The sequence below is a fragment of the Vicugna pacos genome, chromosome 30, assembly GCF_048564905.1.
Source record: "Vicugna pacos chromosome 30, VicPac4, whole genome shotgun sequence".
Lineage (NCBI taxonomy): Eukaryota > Metazoa > Chordata > Mammalia > Artiodactyla > Camelidae > Vicugna > Vicugna pacos.
The window spans coordinates 34,416,317-34,424,765 of NC_133016.1; the positions used below are offsets into that span (position 1 = coordinate 34,416,317).

The 8,449-nt window shown below is 33.8% G+C and overlaps 1 long non-coding RNA gene across 1 annotated transcript; it reads left to right on the plus strand.

The window, feature by feature from the left end:
• The first annotated feature begins 206 nt into the window (after positions 1–206).
• On the plus strand, positions 207–1,991 carry LOC140690400 (uncharacterized). The gene is made up of 2 exons (XR_012065669.1): positions 207–370; positions 1,709–1,991. It is a non-coding gene; the product is annotated as an uncharacterized lncRNA (long non-coding RNA).
• The last annotated feature ends 6,458 nt before the right edge of the window (positions 1,992–8,449 follow it).

Sequence of the window (8,449 nt, forward strand, 5' to 3'; positions counted from 1 at the left end):
AGACACTAAAATTAAATTATTTAAAAAGATTTTGTGGGGATAATATTTGCAGATAACACTATAAAAATAAGCATCCTATATATTTCAATTTAACTGGATGAATGAGAAGTAAACACTGGCTGAATGTTACACTTGAGTTTCTAGGAGACCAGGCATTTTGTGATGTCACAGCTTCTCAGGGTGAGAAACATTGTGACGGCCTAGCAGTTTATCTGTGCAGGCCTGCCAAAGCAGCATTTGAAGCTGCAGTGCTCAAAATTATGCAGATTAGAAAAGTGGCTGTAGAAAAAGTTATTTGAAATGGCACATATTTCTTCAGAAATTCAAGATGTGTCTCGTAAAGATGGACCAACTGGTTCAGGAAACTCCGGTAGATCTCTATTGTGTGATCAAACATTCTCTGGGGACTTGGATTTGAGGTCTATGATTGAAGAAATTGCTTTTCAGACTTTGTCTGAAGAATCCTTGATAAAAAGACCATGTTACACACTTTGTGCCTCTGAACCAGATGAAGATAATGATTTTTGTTCTCTGACATTTCTAATAAAACACTCGAAAATGGCTGGGAGTGACCAATTTAAATCCATCTGGTGGGATGATAATGGAACTTCCATAGTGATTGATGAAGATGTCTTTAAGAAGGAAGTTTTGGAAAAAAATACCCTTTTTATAATATTTGAAACTGGAAGTATGAAAAGTTTACTTAGACTGCTTAACCTTTATGGGTTTAGTAAAGTGCAGCAGAATTTTCAAAGATCTGCCTGTCTAGCTGACTTTCTGGCAAAAGAAAAGATGTCTCTGTTTTAAGCAACATATTCAGTAATTTTAGTTACCACGTGTTAACTTATATATAAAATTTTATTTTATATATCAATCTATGGTAATATAAATGTAAAGCTAGATTTTGAAAATTGTATAAAACTCCAAAGTTAAATCCTTTATTTTTTCTAAAAAAAGAGGACAGTGCCATAAGTATTCAAGATTATAAGAAACTTTGCTTGGAACTACGAATCTTAACAGAAATCTAAATAAATGTATTAAAGCTGCTTTTGAAAATTGGCATTCACCATTACTGCAAATGCTAACTTCTTAAATTTGATGTCTATACTTTTAAAGTGTGTATTTTCCAAATAAGGAATATCAAAATATCGTCAGCTGTGCATAGTAAACATGAAATAAGAGGTTTTATACATTACACTTATTGTATTTTGGTTTAAAATATTACTAAAATATTTCTCCTTTGGTTTTAGCTGCAGTTCTATCAAAATCCAAATTTTAAATGAGGCTTTCTCCCACTTTTTGTGAGAATAAAAAGAAGGGTTGCGATTACAAATGCCTCTCTGGTATCTTCATTGGTTGAAGATTTCAAAAAGAATCACTTTAAAGGAGGGGGTAATGTGGATAATTATAATTCTGTTTTTGTGGCTGACACTAGTGGTGAAAGTGCATTTTTACATTCTGCAAATTTAAACATGCCTCTAATAAGAAAGCCCTCAACTAGCCACATAATTGGAGATACCACTACCCTGATCAGAGGTGATATTTCTCCTCCATCATCAATGTCATTTAGACCACCAGAACAAATTGCAGTGTATCAAAGTGCTCTTTTAAATTGATTGACCACTGTCCACGGGCACTCTCAAAGCAGCTACACTGAAGCAAATGGTCGTGTTGTGAACTTCATTACAACTACAACTTCTATTTCCAGGACAGCATCTTGTCTCCCATACAGAGCAATTATTTTGGACTGATGGTGGAACCTTGTAACTTTCCAAATAGATATCACAACATATCTGCCAATGAAGGTCGTTTTTCTAAACTTCAACTAGGGAGCAACGCACGGTTTCCCATGCCAGTGAGAGCTGATACATCAGCCACCTCTCTTTCAAGGCCAACTCATCAGCCATCTTCAGTTTATAAACGTCATTCTAATTACAACTTATCTGCCAGAGGACTACCATATTATGTAGAATAAAAAAGATTAAAATTGATGTTGGCAAATGTCGACAAATATCTGCAATTTTGTTATTTGAAAAATTAACATAGTTGTGTACCTTCATTTTATTTATTTTCTTTTTAAATAGAGTTAAGAGTTAAACGGGAGACAAAGATACCATTTAAAAAAAGATATTTGATTGATATGATCATTTGATGGAAAATAATGGGAGTAAATTTTAGTGCTTTCTTGTAAGAAAGAAGAGAAAATGGAAGAATTTGGAAAAACACTAAAACATGGAGAGAGGGAAAGTACTAAATGGTTTCTAGTTCATCGTGGAAAGTATTAAAAGAGTTAAGTTAAGATAGGTTGCAACAGGAGATTAATGCAGGAACCAGCCCAGGGATCATTTCTCTATTATGTCATCCCTGGAGTCATAAAGGTCACATGATGTAGTCTCAGATGGCACATTCAGCATGTGGTACAATTTAAGAAGTAATTTTATCTATGGTCTTCTTTGTGCTGTTATCAAAGCATTCTAATTGGTGCTTTCATTTCCTGCCCTCAAGAGTCTACACTATATTTTCTAGTCAATAGTTTATGTTGCATTTATCTTCCAGTGAAAGAAAAGCTTAAGTCTTCAGGGTGGCATTTAATATCTTTCTAAATCTAAGCACACAAGCTCAAATTAGTTTAGTCATTTCTTTATAAATCTGGCATCTGATTACCTTGGCATATCTTTAAGTTTCACTGTATCTGGAGATATATCCAGGCAAATGATTGTCAACTATTTCAGCTGCAAACTCACCACTTTTGCTCCAGCTCATCCTTGGACTTTGGGTGTCCTCCTTTTACCTACTTAGACTTTCTGAGTCTCAGCACAGAAACCACCTCTTCCAGATGTTTCCTGTCTATCCCCCTTTCCTTGTCTAACTTGGATACCAGCACAGTAAGCACAGCACATGCCACAGGATGCATTTTAATATTTAGTCAATGAGAAATACATGTTGACTTTAAGCAAAATCTACTTTCCAGAAACAACAAAACTTTCATGGTTTTCAAACTATTTCATTACGGTCTTTACTCTTCACCACAAACTAGCTCTTTTCATAGACCAAGGACTAGTCACTCAAGACAGTAAGTGGAGGTAGGTACAAGATACAGGTATTATTTTCTCCTTAATTCATGCCTCCAGAGGCCTAAAGCATTCCATTCTCATTTGCTGGATTTTTTCCTGTCTCTTCATCACCCACCCACCCCAAAATAGCTGATTCTCTTCCCCATACCAATAACTATACTGCCTTTAATTAATTTACTTCTTAGAATTAGAGCTTTCTCCAGAAGAGAAATTGTCATTGCAAACATTTAATATAGGTTTATACACACCACATAATTTGTGCCCCTTCTAACCTTCACAATGGAAGTATCTAAGTGGTACTAGCCCCTTGGTTATGGTGGTGGTATCCAGTAACCAAATTGCAATCTATAATGTGTGGACTAGAAGGAGGTGTGGGTCGTAGAATAAAAAATATGTCCGAATGCAAGAATACCAAATTTCTGCAGATATTATGAAATATAAAATATTCATGGAAGGCTTTGACAATTTCCCATTAATCTAAAATAATAGGTATAGCATTTTCAGAGTGTGAAATGCTCTGAAATGCTGGAAAATTTGTAGTCAATGTCAGGGAACCTAAGACTTCTGCTCACAATCTTGCAGCCAGTGTCATCTGATAAGACTGGAATGGCAAATATGAGTCCTTAATATGTGTCACCAATTGTGAAGAAAGCCTTTTATAATCTGGAGAATGGGCAAATTGGCCAGGGTAAACTCTAGCAACATCCCACCAATATGACCTTTACCAAGAGAAGAAATGAGCCCACTTGCAGCAGGAGAACTCTTTCTGGAGAGCAGTGGTTGTTCCTACAACAGAAACGTCAAGATTTTAAGTTTGTCAGCTCATCTCTGATGGTGGCTATGTTGTTGCTTACATTAGCAGTCTGGGGTTCAGATGGGCTGGTTCAGCAGCAAGTTTCCAGCTCTCTTATCAGAGAATGGGTCTTACCGTGAACATCTTAACAAGGTTCTATACTGATAAGTCACAAGCTACAGTTTACTTTCAAAATTAAAAATCCTAAAGGAGAATATTGTTTGTTTGTCCATTTGTAGTTTTCTACCTGGGAGAAGCTAGACTATTGACTAAAGTACAAAAGTTGGCTGTTGCATTGAAAACTATTCTCTGAGCTCTGCCCACTGAATTCTTCCCACTAAATACTACAAATCTGTCTACCACTGTGTGTTTGTGTGAAGATGGATTGTTAGGCAGTAACTAAGTTTGTCTTATTTGAATCATCAGTGAATTATTCCCCTGCATCTGGCAGATTCTCTGTGAATTAAGAGATTTATTGAGCCACCAGATTTTCTTCAGATCAGGGAGAGGTAGATTATATTTCTCCCACAATACTAATTGTTAACTTTACATTGAATCTCAAGCTGATGCTAGGGACAAGCCACTGAACCCTGGAATTGGACTGAGGCATATACATTCCCCATTCCCCAGAGCCCAGTGCAGGACTGTGTCACCTTTTTAATTTAAGCTTATGTCTAAGTATTTTTGCTTTAAATTCTGATTGTTGGCACAACTTATTTTGGCTTTGAACACCCGTTGACTAATTTATAGAGACTGAAACTCTGACTTATTCCCGTTCATCTAGAAATTGCAATAACCTTCCTTTCCTTGGACTACCTGTAATAGAGTGAGCATAGTCATCATTTTGAAAGCAGTCCTCAGTCCTAATAATGCAGAACCTTTACACTTCTTTGCCCAGGACTTGAGCAAAAAATGTTTGTTGTTTATCTCAGGGATTATCCTCACATCCCCTAATGCAAACATGAGAAAACTTCACATCTTTATCCAAAATCAAGCTTTTGTCAGTATTGCATTCCCATTGCAAAACAGTTAACAATTGTAGGAGTTCTGAGATTTTACCATGCTGAGATTTTTAGCAACCTAGCATGTTCATTTCCTACAGATGCTGTCGGGGAGATGAGACCACGGTTCAGAGACAGTGAACTTTATCACTCACAGCAAGAGCAGCCAGTTTTAAATTTGTATCCATTCCCTAATCTCAGATGAATACACACAGGGAAATTTTGATGCCTATAGAAGCAGTGGGCTGTTTACATGAAGAAAGTTTAAGGCATGGTAAAACACTAATTTTATATTTATCTTTATGTATAATTTATTAGAATCACTTATTTATTAGTATCTTTACCTAGGATAAGTATACCATGACTCAAGTTTACTTGCTACAAAAACAATCATGAGAAATGACATGGGAAAAAATGACCATTGAATTTTCATTTTTCCTTTTGCATTTATTGATGTTTAATTGGCATAAAACATTGTGTAAGTTTTGGTGCACAGGATAGTGATTTGATTTACACGTATCATGAAATAACTATCATGGCAACTTTAGGGAGAATTCATTATTTCTTTTAGATACAATTTTAAAGAAATACAATTTGTCTTTTTGTTGCGATGTGAAAACTTATGGTCTGCACTCTTATCAACATTCATATAGAACATAAAGCAGTATTAATTATAATTTTCATGTTACTATGGGGCATCCCTAGAACACGTTTATTTTACGGCTGGAGATTTGGAGCTTTCAAGTGTATTAATCAAATTCTCATTTACCAACCCCTGCCTCTGTTAACTACAAATCTATTTTTTCTATAAGTATGTTTCTTTGTTTTTGAAGTGTACTTTAATCTATAACACTGTCTTAGTTTCTCTTACACAACATACTGTTTGCTATTTTTATTACATTTCCAACTGATCACCAGAATATATCTAGTATGGATATGTTGCTATTTAAAGATATTTCATTCTTATTGACTACTCCCCATACAGTAAATTTCTTGTCCCTGACTCATTTTATTTGCAACTGGAAATTTTTCTCTCTTCATTATCCTCAACTTTTTCTTTTCCTCACCCCATTTCCCTCTTTCTTGTGAAAAACCTGTTTCTTTCTATATCTATATTTGCTTCTCAGTGTTGTTATGTCCATTTGTTTTAAATTCTAATTATAAGTAAAATCATTCAAGAATTGTCATTCAATTTCTGAGATACTTCACTTAGCCTATTACCTTCTTGGTCTACCCATTTGCTGCAAATGACAAGAACTTATTCTTTTTAGAGCTGAGTAATAACCCTTTGTATTTTATGTGTGTGTGCATATATATATATTTATAAAATGCCTATATATAGTGTGTGTATATATATACATAAATATAGATAAATCTGTAATTAAGCTGTGTAGATATATATAGTATAAACACACATCTTCTTTATTCATCATCTATTGATGTGCAATTAATTTGCTTCTATACCCTGTCTATTGTGAATAATGCTGCAATGAATATATGGTTGAATATATCTTTTCTAATTAGTGTTTTTATTTTCTTGGAATAAGTATCCAGTTATGGAAATGTTGGATAATATTTCATTTTTAATTTTTAGATAAAGCTCCATGTTGTCTTCCACAGTGGCAGCACATATATACATTCACTCCAGCAGTGCATCAGGGTCGTTTTTCTTACATCCTCACCAATAGTTAAGTTTGTTTTCTTTTTGATAATAGTCGTTCTGACAGGAGTGACATAAAATCTCACTGTGTTATAGACTTGCATTTTTCTGATGTTTAGTGATGTTGATGGGGTTCATATGCTTGTTGGTTACATTTACCCCACTGTAAATTCATGTTTTGTAATGGGCTAAGTGACCATAACTGTCTGATTTCATTTTCAGGCTTTCTTTGTTTTTCATTATTCTGTTTGTTCTGTGCCACTACCATATTCTTTTCATTACTGTTTCTTGTATTATAGTTTAAAATCAGGGACAGTGATACATCCTCTTCGTTCTTTGTCAAAGTTGTTAGTGTTTTTAGTTTGTTTTCCTTTCTTTCTTATTTTTTTAGTGATTTCAACTCTTTTGTGTTTACATGTAAATCTTAGAATTATTTTTTGTAAGTGTCTGAAAATGCCCTTGCTAGTTTGATAGGCACTGATTTTAATTGATGTATTTTCTTGGCTTGTTCTGTCATTTAAACAATATTTTTTCCTAATCTATGAACACAGTATATCCTTTCATGTGTTTGCATTATCTTCAATTTCTTTTGTAAATACATTATAGTTTCCTGAGTACAGATATTTTACCTCCTTGGTTGGATACATTTCTTGATTTTTTTTGTAATGCAACTGTAAATTAGACAGTTCCCCCAATTTCTCTATCTGTTAGCTTCTTGTTAGTGTGTAGAAATGCAAGATTTCTGTATGTTAATTTTACATTCTGAAATTTTACCAAATGCATTGATAAACCCCAGTAGTTTTGTGGTGTCTTCTTTAGGATTTCTGTTTAAAGTATTTCATCTACAAACAGATTCTTTTACTGCTTTTCTGAAATAGCTATATTGTATTTACTTTTATTTTGGAAAGCTATGTGTAGAATTTCCAATACTATACTGAATAACAGTGGTAAGAGTGAGCATTCTTGTCTTCTTCCTGCTTTTATTGGAGATGCTTTCAGTTTTTAATCAGTGAGTGTCATATTAACTGAGTTCTTGTCATGTATGACCTTGACTGTGTTGAGGTATGTTTCCTCATGCCCACTTTGAGGAGAAATATAAGCATAAATAGATGCTGAATTTGTCAATATATTTTATGACTCTTTTGAGGTGACCATACAGTATTTATTTTTCAATTTGTTAGTTGGGTGTATCATATTGATTAATTTGTGGGTAATGTATCACTTTTGCATCCCTGGAATAAAAGAGACTTAAACATACTCTATAATCCTCTTAATCTATTGTTTGCTTTGCTAACATTTTAGTGATGATTTTTGCATCTATGCTTATCAGTAGTATCTAACCTGTACTTTTATTAGGTATTTGTTCCAGTTTTAGTAGTAGTGTGATACAGTAATTTGGGGTAGGAAGCCTTCCTTCCTCTGCAAATTTTTGGAATTCTCTGAGAAGCATAGGTGATAGCTCTTCTCTAAATGTTTGGAAGAAGTCACCTGAGAAGCTGTCTAGTCTTGGAATTTTGTTTCTTTGGAGATTCTGTATAATTACTTATTCAATTTCATTAGTGAAAATCTGTTAATATTTTCTATTTCTCATTCCATCCTGGAATTTTGGTCTTTCTAATATATTGTCCATTTCTTCAAGGGATTCCAATTTTATGTCATATAATTTGTTGTATCATCTTATGATGCTTTGTGTTACTTTGATATAAGCTGTAACTTCTCATTTATTTTGGATCTTTTTTATCTGTACTCTCTTTTTTGCTCATGAGTCTTGTTAAATTTTATCAGTTATATTTATCTTTCAAAAGCCATTATGTAGTTTGTTTAGATGTTTCTATTTTTAACCTTTATTTTATTTATTTATGTTTCTACCTTTCTGCTGTCTTTCCTTCTACTAACAAGTTCATTTATTATTTTGCTACAT